Below are 15,788 nucleotides of genomic sequence, written 5' to 3'. Positions count from 1 at the left end.
TCCTCCGTTCCCTATTTGGGTTTTATTCGGTCCGAAAAAGGCGTTTAGGATGGACCCCAAAAAGGTTGCAACCATACTTGGATGGCCAGTGCCGTCCTCCATCAAGGACCTTCAGAGGTTTCTCGGGGTAGCCAACTTCCACAGAAAGTTAAATCCTGAGTTCTCCAAAATTGTTCTCACCATAACAGGCTTGTTAAAGAAGAGAGTAGCCTAGTTTCTTTGGAATGAGACCACAGACGCTGCCTTTCAACATCTCAAGGCTCTGTTTTGTTTTGCTCTGCTTTGGTCCTATGCCAATCTGATCAGTCACAACCATTTATAGTGGAAGTAGACACCTCTGCAGCCACCACCGGAGCAGCCTTACTTCAAGATTTTGAATGGTCAAGCATCCTGTAGCCTACCTCTCTAAGACATTGACTCCCAGTCAAGCTAACTACTCTGTCATCGAGAAGGAATTACTGGCCATGAAAGTGGCTTGCAAGGAATGGTGCTATCTATTGCAGGGAGGATCACACCCTTTCTTGATCCGCATAGACCACAAGAACCTTAAAGTCCTCCAGCAGATGGAGTGTGTGAACTCACGCAATGCCACATGGGCCCACTTCTTTTCTCAGCAAGATATCTCAAGGGCAACGTGTTTGCCTTGGAAGCAAGACAACATAGAGCAACAACACAGGTTCGATCCCCGGGTCCGCGCTTAGAAATATTAAGCACGTTATAAATAACCAATCACATCATATCATATCAGTATGACTGCTCCATCACGTACTTACCAGGAAGTCAAAACATCTTGGCTGATGCTGCTCTTTCTCATAATCTTGTTCTTGATCATTGCTCGGAACACAGACCGGAATATCTCTTTCCACAGAACAGGATAGGATTGTCTCCCAAGTTACTACTTTCCTGCAGAAAGTCAAGGAAGCACTAATTCAAGATACACTGTTACTCAAGACCTCCACCAAGGACAAGGTTGAGAGAAAGGACGGTCGTCTGTTTGTTAATCACTATTTGTACCTACCCGATGAAGCATTGCACTGGCACATACTTTCCTGGTGCCATGACAGCAAGTTAGCTGGGCACAGAGGAAGGTTGATTACCTTAGAACTCATTCAACGCGCAACTTCTGGTGGCCGGGTCTACCTACAGATGTTAGGAATTACACCAAGGCTTGTCCGACTTGTGCCTGAAGCAAGTACAGCACTCACAAGCCCATAGGACTCTTGGAACAAGGAGCTGTTCCTTCCAGACCCTGGAGTCACCGCACAACAGACTTCATTGTTGACCTCGCACCATCCCAGGGATGCTCCTGTATTATAGTTACAGTAGAGTCATTCTCCAAGATGGCCCATTTTTCCCCACTGCCGGGGTTACCTTCAGCTACCGCTATGGCCGCTGTGTTCGCTTAGAATGTCTTTCGACTACATGGGCTGCCCGAGAAGATTGTGTCTGACCGTGGTAGCCAATACACTTCCAAATTTTGGAAGGCATTGTGTGCCGAGCTTGGTATCGAGAGTGCTCTTTCTTCCGGGTTTCATCTGCAGACTAACGGACTGACTGAACGGATAAATGAAACACTGGAACAATATCTACAGTGTTTCACCAACTACCAACAGGATAAATGGGTAGCTCTTCTACCCACCGCAGAGTTTTCCTATAATAACTCCTCACACTCAGCTACAGGCATCAGTCTGTTTTTCTGCTGCAACTATGGGCAACATACCCTCAGCTTGCTACCAAGTGTATCTTCACCTTCCAAAGTACCATCAGTGGATTCTGTGCTTTCCGATATTACCGGAGCACATCAGGTGGCCAAGCAAAGCCTACAAACCAGCAAGAAGAGATACCAGGTTCAGTCGAACCGCCACCGCAGAGAGACACCCGAATGGAATAAAGGATCCAAGTTTTGGCTTTCTACCAAGTTATTACCCCGATGGGTGTGTCCTTCCAAGCTATCACTTCGATACCTGGGTCCCTTCGAAATTCTAGCTAGAATCAATCCAGTCTCATTTAAATTCAAGCTGCCCAAACACCTAAGTCGCATCCACCCTGTGTTCCATTCTTCTCTTCTGCGATTCTACACTGAGGACTCTTACGATCGCCCACTACACCCACCACACCTGCCCAAAGTGGATTTACCTGCAGAATATGAAGTAACACAGATATGAGACTCTCGGTGCAAGAAGGGTAGGCTAGAATACCTGGTGCAATGGAAGGGCTATCCCACTTCAGAAAACTCATGGGAACCCTGCTATTATGTGCACCCCCCAGGCTCGTCCAGAAGTTCCATAGTACACACTCTGCTCGGCTGTGATTCTCTCCTCGCCCTGTCTCCCTTTTCCCTCTGGCTTCTCCAGTTGCCGCTGTTGCAGTCGCTGCTGCTTTTCTGTTTCGGTGTTTTCACTGGGCTCTCCCCTTAAGTGTGCGGCAGTGCTGTCTCCTCGTACCTGCCTTCCACGCTGCCTCTGGTTCGATACTGCACTCCACATCCTTGTCTCCCTCTCTTCTCTCAGGCTCCTTTGTGCTCTTACTCTTCCTTCAAGGACTCGCCATCCTCCTGTCTGAGTTTGGCTTTCCTTGAGCATTCACTGGGCAGTTTGTTTTCCTCTTTGGGGAACTTTCAAGCGTCAGATTCTGCTCTTGCCTATGACATATACTGTCTCTCCTGCATCAGTTTGTATTACTGGTCAAACGGACCTAAAAGATCAAGCACGTAACCCCCAAGTCTACTTCAAACAACACCATCAAACAGGGATTTTTTTCTGCCTCAGGAGGCTTTTTCCCCTTTGTGGCTTCTTCAAGGGAAGGGGCCACTAGCCCACCATTTACATTAGGCAGGCATAGTGGCTTCCCTCCGAGGGAGACCATACCTCTACCATAAGAAAAAGAACTCCCGTAGGAGAGGAAGAAGAAAGAAGTTCCAGACCACCTACAGTGACACAGTTGAGGAAGAAGAAGTTTTATCTGATGTGAGTGACGAACCCCTTGAAGTTGACACATAAAAACCTTGGTACGGCCTGTTGGCTGACCATCTGCTTAATGCTGTGGCTAATCATTACCTGTCCTTCAGCCACCAAACCCTGCTAAACCAATTTTTACCAAGTCACTCAGAATTCACCTTGCATACCCCTGACTGCTGAGTTGAACTAATATGAAAAGAGCACACTGCACGTAGATTTGTAAATTCCCCATGTATGTATATCAGTGTGCATGCATGTTTAGAATTACTGTGTCCTCTTTACAGTCTTTTTTTCATAACAAATCTCCTTTCTTGCATTTGCATTGTACAACTCCTATTTGCCCAGGTTTCAGGCACCTCGTGACACAACATACACAGATTGTATTTATTTTTAATTGGTGATTTTGACATTTTATCTTGCTGCACATGTGCAAATCTTAAATGTATCAACTTGAACAAAAAGTAACACTTAACATACCACATATCTCATTCTCCTTAATACGCTGGATATAAGTAAATTTGCAACATCACGCCAACTTCGCCACTGCCCCAGTCACAAATATGGCACATGCAACGTGAACCCCTCTTTCTCCTTCGGCCCTTTCGTGACCACCCCAACCAAGCCATACTTTAGGCTTGTTATGGTGGCTGATAGTTCACATAATTATTAATGTCACATCTGATTTGTATCATACTCATGTCAGAACTATGGGCTCAGGCCAATTATGAACAACTGTGTGTATTCTCTCCAAACTGCCTGTCGCTACTTCAGCCAGCAGAACAATAGGCAGGGGAGCTGCCTCTCTTTGATCCTTTGAGCTGCCGGGTAACACCTCTCTCCAGGCCAGAAAACCCTTGAAGGGGAGTACTGAGAACCAGGTTTCAAAGAAGCAAACCATAAACAAAAGGGCCAGCCCAACACCAAAGTGTTGCATATCAAAGGGCTTACAGATGGGGGATTTGACAGTCAGACATAGCAGAAGGAAATGGAGGAAGGGTTCCTCCCTCTTGGTTTTCTGCAGACTTCTCTATCTTCCAGTCTCATCCACGTCATGCAGAGCAAATGACTTTGGCAATGAAGCATGAAAGAAAAGGGCACAGGTTACCTTAACAGAGATTGGATCCTTAAAGCAGGCCTGCTTTTAGACAGTGTTGTATGCCATTGGATACAATCATAAGCAAGTGGTCACCCACACCTTTTTTGATTCAGTGCTGGGAGAGCAGTCCTTTCCAAAGTCCTCTGCAAGAGGTGAAGACAGGTGCTTAAAGGCAGAGGTAAACTCTGCTTCTTGCCCATACCCAGGGAACATTAGGGGTGAACTGCTGTTGGACCAAGACCTGCACTCACTGCCACCTGCACTGGGACCCAAGCTGCTCACTGAAGTTGAAGGATTTCCACAGGTGCCAGTAAGCTTCCACGTAGTCGAAAATGGACCCTCCATATACAACACATAGCTGCAAACTGAGCTCAAGTTGTGGGTATGGAACGCATTTAAAGGGTCATAAAGACAAGTCGCAAGGGCACTTCAAAGAAGTGAGGCATAGTCCTAAATTAATAACAGACCCCTACTTACCCTCTTTAAAGACCTGTCTTAGCCATGGTGTCTTTCAAATCTATGGAGAAAGCTCAGAGGAGCCAGGGAACTGCATAGAACTGTCAGAAAGGGGAATGAAAGAAAACCAGCCCATGTGAAACCCTTGCACTGCAGTGCTAGTTCTTGGATAGATGCACATTTGTTTCTGATGAGCATTTCTTATGACATACTCCAACCCCAAACTCTACTCTGAATCCCAATTTCTATTTGCAACTCTTAAAAGATGTGTATGTGCTGTGAAACAAAACTTTGATACATGAGGGAAAGGGTGCGGAAGATAGGCATTAATCTCCTACACTTCAAAGTCATATTTGTCTTCTATGTACTAAAACACCTCATCCAAAAGTTAAAACAAGAGTTTTGTTTGGAAAGTAACAAACAGCTGCCAATCAAAGAATTTTAGTAAGTGACAGTTTGGTGGGTGCATGTAATGGTGGGCAGGATGGGTAGTGTGCATTAGGTCACAGAGTTGCGATGACTCTGGAACACCTTATCAACATTTTGCATCTTTGAAAACTATGAGTAGATGAAATGCAAAAAAGCCCCTTGTTCACTTGAAAGACGTTACATTGACTATCATCAAGTGTTCGATGTGACTCAAAACATTGGATTCTCAAATCAGAATTGGCAAGGATGTCTCTCTGAGGAGTGAGATGAGTCTTCCTAGATGACGCTGCACTTCGCACCACCTTATTGTGATGCTGTCATAATTTTATCAGGACATTGAGCACTTAGGTCAATTTGCATATTAAAGTTATAGTAGCTTTAAAGGCATTCCATAATCTGTTCACCCCCAGCCTTAGCCATCTTTACACATTGTGTGTCTAGCAGGCCAAGAAGAGATGAGTAAAAAACGCAAAAGCCCAAGAACTTCCCATATAGGCTCCACCTACATGTTACATAACTAGTTCAAGAGACACTGCTTAAAGTCACTTGCTAATTGAATTGACCAGATGGTTCCACCGTGGTGTGAAACAAGTCTTTCAAGTTTACACAACACCCTTTCTGACACTTTCTTATTTTGAAGCAGTCATGCAATGTTTCATGCCATTGAGCACTTGGGTCCATTTTGTTTATCAGAGGTATAATAGCTTCCTAGGCATTACACAATTCCCCACCAACACCACTAGATATGTAAACACACAGTGTATCTAGCAAGTGAAATTCGGATGAGTAAAATACACAAAAAAACAAACAAATGCCTTTCAGGGGCCGCTCACATGTGCCCACGTCAAGAGCCCAGTGTATAAAACAACATTTGCCAACACAGTTCCAGCATCAATGCAGAGTCAATTGGACACACACTGCATACCAAGTCAGCATTTTCCTCGAAGCCAAGCACTAAAGGTAAGCAACATTTTGTCTTATTTATTTAAGCGCTGAAGTTGTATCGTATAGCCTTGTTGTGAATTAAATAACTTACAAAAAGAATAATTTGAAGTATGGAGTACATATTATATCGATTGTATTGATTATTTGGACATTCCAATGATGTGTGAATACTAGCACATACTGAATGGTCATATTTGGACATTTGCTTTCTTAATTGTTGTCATTTTAAATTCCAGAATGTACTTTTGTTGGTAAAATGCCACCTTGCATCATCATTATGAGCTGTGTTCACACTACACATACCAGGAAGTCAGGCACGACACTACATGTGTTCCCCAACAGTGTTCCACTAGCCTGATAATGGCTATGCAACTGAGATGTTCAACCAGATGACATAAACACACGAACTAAGGAAGCATTACTAGATTAAAAAAAGGAAATAGATACTGAATATGCAGCCAGTCTTTCAGCACAAGAGATGTATGAATTTGTTACATTTACACAGAAGTGCCATCCCAGACTGGCTTTACTTTTTGAGATTACTTGCTATTGCCATTCTAACAATCTTTCATCATCAACATAGGCCAGTAACTGTAACATTGATCAATGAAGTGAATTCATAAATATCTTTCTGTCTGCAAGTGGAGATAGAGGAACCTATGCTTCATCTGTGCACTCCATCATATTACAATCCATACAGTTATGTCAGTCACAGTTGCACGGCAAATAGTGTACATGTTCTCTTTAGTTAAAATGCTGAGCAAGCATTTGACTAATATATGTTGCTTTAGTGTCTAGGCCTATTGGAATGTATTGTCCTGTTCCATATCGTCAAGAGATAACTGTGCATTTTCCACTTCACCCATTTAATTTCTTATTCTCATTATAAAACAGGGCAGCCAATGCTTTATCTGTACCCTTTGGCACATCACAATCCATTCAGGTATGCCAGTCGAGGTGCATTTCTGAATAGTGGACATGTTCTCTTTCGCAATGCTAGAAGTGTCTATATGTTGTATTGTTTAAAGTTTAAACTGTCTCCCACCTAATCTTGAAACCACATTCCAACCTTCTTGATCACACAAATAACATGAGCCATACACAATGCATTAACAATGTAAATAATTCCCATTCTCAAATTCTCATTTGCAGCCTGAATCCAGAAATGGTAGAATGTCTGATGTACAGACCTCATGTCTGAAAAATCAAGTCTGACTATGAAGAGACTTCAATTGAACTATTATTATCACTTGTCAAGAAAGTGATATTCAAGAGCAATGCTTACACCGTTAAAGCAATTATATTCAATATATATGTTTCAAAAGGTGTTTTTATTCAGACAAACGATTTTTATGTTCAAGGCATTTCTCTTTTCATAGAGGCTTAGTAAAAAGAAAGTCCAGAAAACACAGACCACACCACAAAGAAAGGATGCAGGCTTTCACAAAACATTTACTTGGGCAAATTTGATCTTGCAACAATCAAAACCATCACCAAATGTACTCATGAAAGATGCCTATCTGCAGTGGCCAGAGTGTGTCTTAAACACCAGGGCATAGCCATGGGTGGGTCTCAAAGACCATTGCTGCATTGCAATGTTTTCTAACCAGCCAACATTATTTCAGAAGCAAAAAGAGAATGTAATGCAGATCAATATCTTTCCCAATTTACCCCATCAAAGCCTCGATTGATTGTTGAAGAGACTGATTTTCCATTATCACAGATTGCATCTGTTGTTCCAGAAGTATCACTTTTAGAAGTTGCAGAAGAGCTTGAACATTTGTGAGATAATAAAGAACGTGACCGATGCTACATTCTAGTGTAGGAAAATAACTACCACATTTGAAGCAGAAGGTTAATTGTCCAAATATTGGGTTTTTGTGGTAACCTAAATCTATCATTCAGCTGCCTGCTGGATATTTTTTTTATAGATGATCAAATGCATCACAGCAGCTGATGGTAAAGCTTATGCAAACCACTGATTAATTTTCAAAAACATGTAATTGAAACTGATTTAGGAATACAAGGGACATGTGAAGGTGAACATTTCATCCTTTATTTATTCTTTCAACCTCTTATTCATGATGTTCCAGTGGAAAATCAGCTTAGTACATGTGCACCTTTGTTTAGTTGTTCGATCATAAGCAAAGTATTTGTCATTTTGTGATTATTTTGGACTACAGTTCATGTCAAAGAACTCCTACTAAAGTACTAGAGGAAATACCTCTTCCCTGGAATAGATGAGACATGGTGACACAAACAGATAGCTCTGCACAATGCACTCGCAGGAAAAAAGGCTTTGGTTGGCTAGTGATGGTCAGTGAGACAGCCTAGGATTTAGTGCCAAATGTTGCACTTATCATTAACAGAATTTAGACACAAGCAAATTCTAATCTCTCTGGAGTTTAAAGAATGAATGAATGAAAACAGACTTATGAAGTGCAAACATCTGCCTTGAAAAGGCACTATAGCGCTCAATGAGAAAGGTCAGAACAGAAGGTTTAGAGAAACATAGAAAGCGCACCTCCCCCACATGGAAAATCTTCCAGATCTGCCCCTTAAGGTAGAAACAAAAAAGTATCTAAGTTGAGTGATCAGAGGTGCAGCTAAGGGCCTTGGGCAGGGAGTGCCAGAGCTTTTTCATCTGGACAGAGAATGAATGGCCTCCCCATCTTTCATAGCAGAATTTTGGGATAGCAAAAAGACACATGGGGGTTGAATGGAGCACTTTAGCAGGGTGGTAACGTTCAAGTTTGTTGCTCAGAAATGTCAGAGCAGAGTTAGAAAAGAAAAAACGAATGGAGAATGGGATGGTAATGCGCTCTGCACCATTAAAGTAATGCTAGTAAATGCAAGACACTGTATTTGTAGATTTAATTTGGTCATGAACAGCCGACACGTGTTTCGACACACAGGTCGTCTTCAAAGCTGGGTATTTAAACATCTTATAAGTTCAAATATGGAATCACATTATAAAGTTACAAGCAAGGTATTAATCACAACAAAATAGAAAATAACCATCATATTGTGAATAAACATCAAACATCAAAATAAAACACATGAAAGCTCCAGTATCACAGTCATGCGTATAAACCAAAAGATATTGAAAACAGATAATTCAAGAGAATTGATGAAACATCGCATACCACATGTCAAGTTGAGTGGGGGGGAACAAGTGAAGCGTAGTCGGTTGAAGTATCAGAAAAAAACAAAATAAAAATAAGCAAACACTTAGTAATTAGCATATGGTAAAAACATGAAAATATGTTACTATGAATAAATCTAATCAGTTCCAAGATTCATGCTATGTTATCAAAATCATGAGATAGGTGCCCAATTTCACCTAGAACACCGAGATCCGCCTGCATGTGATTCAAGCCCCAGTTGCCTGAGAAGGTATCTGATAGACAGTCTCAAGACAATAAAATAATAAAAAAGGAGCGGCAAGGTGCTGTGAGCAACTGCGTGCAATAAGTGAGCTCTAGACATTCATTATGGAGGATAGATCCAATGTCTAAGAGTCCAGAAAGGCGCATGTGTAATAGTGAGCATTCATTACGGAAGATAGATCAGATGTTCCAAAATCCAAAAAGACACGTGAGCCCTAGTGAGGTATCTACTATGATAAATGACCATAAAGAGGTCGAGTGACAAGTAAAGTGAACGGTGGTCTTACCAGGAGAAATTTCAGTCAAGAAATCTGAAGAATCCGGAATTTGATAAAGATAATACCAGAAAATGAGTGGAGGAATGAGACGCTCAGTAAAGTACGGGTCGTGCAAATCTGAATACAACATACCCGATGGATGGCTGTGTCCAGTACACAGCGAGAAACACGAATAAAGTCAAGCAGATGGCAGTAACAGTCGAATAAATGCTGTAATGGATGGATCAAATATATGGCCTAGGACACAATGAAAAGAGCAAAATATCAAATTCAAAGTTCGAATCTCAAATAACTTGCATAGTCCGTAGAAAAAGAAACAATTATTCTGTCACAATACTTACTCGATCAATCGAGCGGTGCAGCAGTAGGTGGGATAATCCCTGTGATGAGTAGAGTGAACGCGCGTAATGTAAAAATACTTCCACGTACGTCACGGAAGTGACGTAGGCAGCGTGAGGACGTGTGGCGTCGCGTCTGTGATGTCGCAGATAAACACTAACAATACGGAAGTGGCGTTACTGCAAATGTCGTTAAACAACACGGATATGGCTCTGCAAGGTTAGTGAAGCAATATTCTATGAAAAGTGACACACGCAAGATCGATATTGTAATAAAACAAAATAAATACATTATTGAAATGGAGTGGTGAAAGAAATAGTGGAACAGTGTCGACCTACTGATATAGGAAATCATTAAAGTAAACATCCCTTGAAGATTAATTCTGACTAAGCTATAACGCAATGAGATGGGCCACATGGGATACAGGCCAAAATCATAAAGTGACTGGACTTAAATGGCACCGGCTATGGAGCTTGATCACAGATGGGATAGACCCCGGGGCAGGCCAACCAGGACCTAATAAAAAATATTGGGTGAAGAATTTTAAAAAAACACATGCGTCTCATTATCAAAATAAAAAACAGCTAGTTGTACAACTAATAAATCCTCATTGAAGATGTTGAATGCTGAATTTAAAGAAATACATACATCTCATGATCAGAATTGAGACCCCTGGTTGTACAACGAAAAAAACAGATAAGTTTGGCTTCCATTTGTCTGAGTTTAAGTTTGAGATTGCCTCCTCTTTTACCCCGGTGCACTTTCATTAATCCAATGTAACATAGAACAGTGATATGATCCAAGTGGTGTTCAAGTTGCCAGTGTACGGCTGGAGGGGATTTTGGCTCACACATTTTGAGACTGGCTAGGTGTTCTCTAATTCGAACTCTGAGCTGGCGAATGGTGCTTCCCACGTAGAGCCTGCCACAAACACATATTATGGCATACACCACTTAAGTGCTCTTGCAATTAATAAAATCACGTAAAACCACTTCTGACCCAAATTTATCAGTAAAGACTTTGCATTTGGAGTGAGCCCATGGACACTGATTACAGTTCCCACATTTATGAAAAACGACTGGTTGTTGTAACCAAACAGATTTGATCAATTTGTTATAAAAGAAAGATGGACTCAACAGTGATTTGATCGTTGGTGCTCTTGTGAACGTGAATTTAGGCTTGGATGTCAAATATGATTCAAGATCATGATCCAATCTCAAAATGTGCCAGTGCTTCTCAACCAATTTATAAAGTAATGAAGAATCATTGGTAAATTGGGTAACAAGTGAAATGTATTGTGGGGGCTCTTTGCACCTAGTAACATCAGCCCATCTTATAAAAGACTTTGGACATTTTGGCATATTGTGTGCAGGCGAATGTTGAGAGAGCAAGTAGGCAAAACTGTCTCTTGGCTCCAGATCATCTTTTCTTTAATAGAGCTTTTTTTAATGGATCTTCTTTCTCTTACTCTTTATGTCTATTCTCGGATTGAATTTGTTTTTTGTTTTTTTAATACTGTGTGGTATTAAAAGTTGATTTTATGTGAACTGTATAATACTGTAATAAAAATAAATAAAAGACTGTGCATAACACAACAAGCTATGAGCTTTATCTGTTGTTCCATCAGGAGCCAATGCAAGCAGCAAACAACTAGTGGCTGCAATTTGGACTCTTTGTAGTCTGTCTACAGACTGCTTCGGTAAACCTAGATTGCAAATTAAATTGGATAATTGCATTGATAAAATCCAATCTGCTAGATACAAAGACATTCATTGATTGGTTTATATGCTGAAATGTAAAATAGTCCAGAAATATTTTTAAAGAATAGAAATGAAAAAGTAAGCACTGGACACCAGAGAAATATGACCATCACGAGACAGAGATTCACCTAGCCAAACTACAGATTCCTGATCCTCGAGGCCGTAGTAGGACAGGCACCCAGCGTGGAAGGCAAAAACTGAGCAAGACTTGACAGCTCTGAAGATGTCCCATCAGATGAAGACTTTGTAGTATGACTCATTGTGGAGCATACTAACAGCTCTGTTTTTTTTGGATATTAAACTTTAAACAGTTATGCTTCATTCACAAACTAATCTGTTCCAAGCGCTCCTGAGAAATGATCCCTTCCCAGGTTCCAGTATGTGCTTTCTCTGGTGTGACTGTGAGGCATAGTTTTCTAAATTTATTTGAACAGATTCAATCCAGCGGTTTATATTTTGAACTGGTACCCACCAACAGACACATGACCATAGCCAAAATCACGCAAGAGAGGTTCCCACAGATCAACCATTGAGTTTAAGTTTGGTATGTGTCCAGGTAATTGGCCAAGAAAATCAGTGCTGCAGCGGGAAAGGGTTGTGACAAATTAATACATTGGTCACAGTTGGTTATCACTGGTGAAGTTCTCGCAATTGTGAACAATCCAAACAAAAACTGGTCAAAATGTAGCAATCACATCTGCACCATAGTACTAACAAACAATCAAGCAGATGCAAACAGGCACTACCATGCTTGTGTCCATCTGCCACTTAGTGAGTTACAGGAGAAGGAGGGAGAAAAGGCTGGAGTCTGGATCGCTTACAGCCCTTATGAAGATTGTATGTGACAAAGGGTTGACTAGAGATTTGAAAGGCCTTACTGAATTTTGCCACAAAGGGGATATAGAGGTATTCCACAATATGTGTTTAAAGACCATCCCTAAAGATTGTATTTCATCTTTGATGGGATGGAGATGCAGACATGCTTTCCAATCCTGGGTGTAGGGTGAATTGCCTAAAACCCATCCGATAAAATAATCCTAAATAGGCCAAAGAATCAATGTTCTGTTTGCAAGGAAAACAAGGTTTTATTACATGCAAAAGTATCAGACGGTCTCATAGAAACGAACTAACACGGAATTTCGCTCCACCCCAAGAAGTTACATCTTGTATAGCGGAAAAACGCAAGTTAACAGAACTATGAATAAAAAAGATTACAACATAATCCAGCACTCCCCAATAGCTAACACCTATACACAATTCTAATTATCCACTATTGTCCATTACCCTATTGATCACACATTATCTAAACATATTCCTCGAAACACGTGGCCTACTACATAGTCACTATGAAACTTAGGAGTTGATTAACTACCAGGGACATTGTTAGCATAATACATTTCTTTAACGAGTAAAACATTCTTGACCATCATGTGATGTCCATCCCTGGTCGTGATCAAAGTGTGAATGGCGAGGTCAGCTCTGCTTTGATAATACAATGGTCCTCATTATACCAGACACTGTGGCATGCACAAACAGCTCCCTAACCTTGCACATACATTTATTGGTAACACCTTTGCTCCTCCCATCCAAATCACAGTACAGCCCTCGCACATCTCCCCCATTATCTGAACCCAGGTACCCATGAATGACGTGATTGGGGCACCACCCTTATGTCTGAATTTCATTGATGCATTCATCCCTAGGGTGCAGTGCCTGCAGTTCAAATAGGATGACCGCTCTTCCCAAGAGGACAGTAGTGCTCTAAATCTCCACCAAGCCTCTTGGCATCACAGAACCCCATGCCCTACTCACATGAATTTAACCTTCAAAGAGTGCATCCCTACCCTTCCTCACTGGACCCAACATTTCTTTCCCAGCTCTTCTAAGCTCTCCAGCTTGGCTCAATTAACTGCTATCGACACAGCTCAGCTGCCTGTGACCTTAACATTATAACTTCTCTCTGGGGGAAGGAAGGGGAATTTGTCTCAGGGCTAACTGGACAGAGCCGCAGCACCACATCGGACCTTTTTCTCATACTTTCAAAAACGCATCCTGTAACATGCCCTAAAATCCAACATGGTGGAACTCTTGCTACCTTAGCCCCCAGACCTTGCCTTTACCGCGACACCTCTATGACTCCATCTCCTAGGCCTACCTATGTCAGCTACCTACTCTCACATTCCTTATAACATAACACCATACAATACCACTAAATGCAAAATGTATCACCATATCTTCAACCTCAGCAACCGCAACGTGAATACATTGGTGCTCTTTCTGTATGGCTAGACAGTGTTTCTAATATGTGTCAAAACTAACTACAAATGGGTACATGCACATTCTGCTGCGCCCAACGAGAACTGCTAGCACTTGGACTCCTGCTAATATATTTTTCGCAGTCTAAGGGGCCGATTCATGGAACAAATGTGCGCCGAAAATCTAGACGCAAGCTGGTGCAAGCGTGAAAAAGCAAGCGCACGCACACGCGTGCGATTCAAGGAAGGGCCTGTGCGTGTTTTCCCCTGGATGTGTCCCAAATCCGTGCGTGGCGCACACGGGTGCACACGTCATTGCAACATCCCAAATGCCGTGCGCGATGCGCACAGGGAAAGCGCACAACGTCGGCGCACACACCAAAAAGGGGGCGGGACACGGGGCATAACACGCGGAATGGGGAACAACGCATGAAAAAGAAGGCGTAACTGGGGAAGTACTGCAGGGAAATACACGGAACGCCCACACGCACGCAAACAACACGTATTCATGGAATCGAATACAGGAAACCCGCGCATGCTAAAAGACACGCACAGGTGTCAACACGTCTGCCACACAAAGGCAGGCGGAAGCATCCCCGCGCACATTATAAAAGTTCGTGGAAACAACAAACACGTATATACAGCTACAATGAATGCCCCATTTGTCGCAGCACTGATCGTGGGACACCGCAGGAGGAGGACAATAGCCAGGGCCTGCATTTTTTCCCCCCGGACTAGCGGACTAGCCTTTTTGGGATGCCTGACGACCAGGTTTATGGCAGGTATAGGTTTCCACCTCGTATAATCCTAGACCTGGTCACGGAGTGGGAAGATGACCTTACATCCCCACCCTGTGCTCCCAAGCATTGAGCCCCTTGGAGAAGGTGCTCAATGTCCTGCATTTATTGGCCACTGGGTCATTTCAGCGGACAACTGCCATAGTGGGGGGGTCTCACAGGCCACATAGTCACGCTGCCTACACCAGGTGTTGGCAATCATGACTGCGCGCCCCTCAGTCCGCAGGCACATATACACACCTAGAACACCCGCAGAAAGGCAGGCCATGGTCCAGGACTTTTACAGGGTGGCACACTTCCCCAAAGTGCTCGGTGCCATAGATTGCACCGATGTGACCCTACGTCCACCTAGGGCCACTGAGCACATCTATCGAAACAGCAAGCCCTGGCATTCCATCAACGTGCAGGTCGTATGCGATGCAAAGGGAATCATCACCTCTATCTATGCAAACTACCCTGGCTCCACCCATGACAGTTTCACATACAGAATGTCCGCCCTGAGCCGGGACCGCACCCTGGCTGGCAAATGCCGCCCTGATCAGTATGGGCAGTGGTGCTGGTGGAATGTGCCGAGGGAGTGGCAGATGGAACATGGAGTGAAGCCCTGACTTGCATCAGTGGCTGCTGGGTGCCCTGGAATGGACCCTGCGCAGCAACATCCGCTGTGCCAGGGTCATTGACCGGGACTGTCCTGGTTGGTAGACTCACAACCTGGGTGGTGTCAGCTGCATCTGCCCCTGCACTTGCCAACACCCGGCTGGTCGGGGCAGCAAATGACATTACTGCCCCAGGGACATGTGCCTCGGTCAGGGCAGCCCTGTGTGCACCTACGGTGTGCCTCCTGAAATCCTGGAAATCTTCCATGGACTCTTCAAGTGCCAACACAGCCTGCGCTGGCAGACCCCGAGCCTGGGTGGTGATGTCCACAGGTGCACCTGCAGCTACTGCTACCCTTGGGCCCGTGGCAGTCGATGAAACAGACTGCCGGGTTACATGGGCGACAGTGCCAGATGCAAGTATTGCATCTCCCGAAGCCGCAGGGGGTGGTGGCATGTCTGCACCAACATGTGGCACAACATCATGCTGA

Source organism: Ambystoma mexicanum, chromosome 6q (genome assembly GCF_040938575.1).
Source record: "Ambystoma mexicanum isolate Mex_15411 chromosome 6q, UKY_AmexF1_1, whole genome shotgun sequence".
Lineage (NCBI taxonomy): Eukaryota > Metazoa > Chordata > Amphibia > Caudata > Ambystomatidae > Ambystoma > Ambystoma mexicanum.
Note: the sequence above shows the minus strand (reverse complement) of the source record.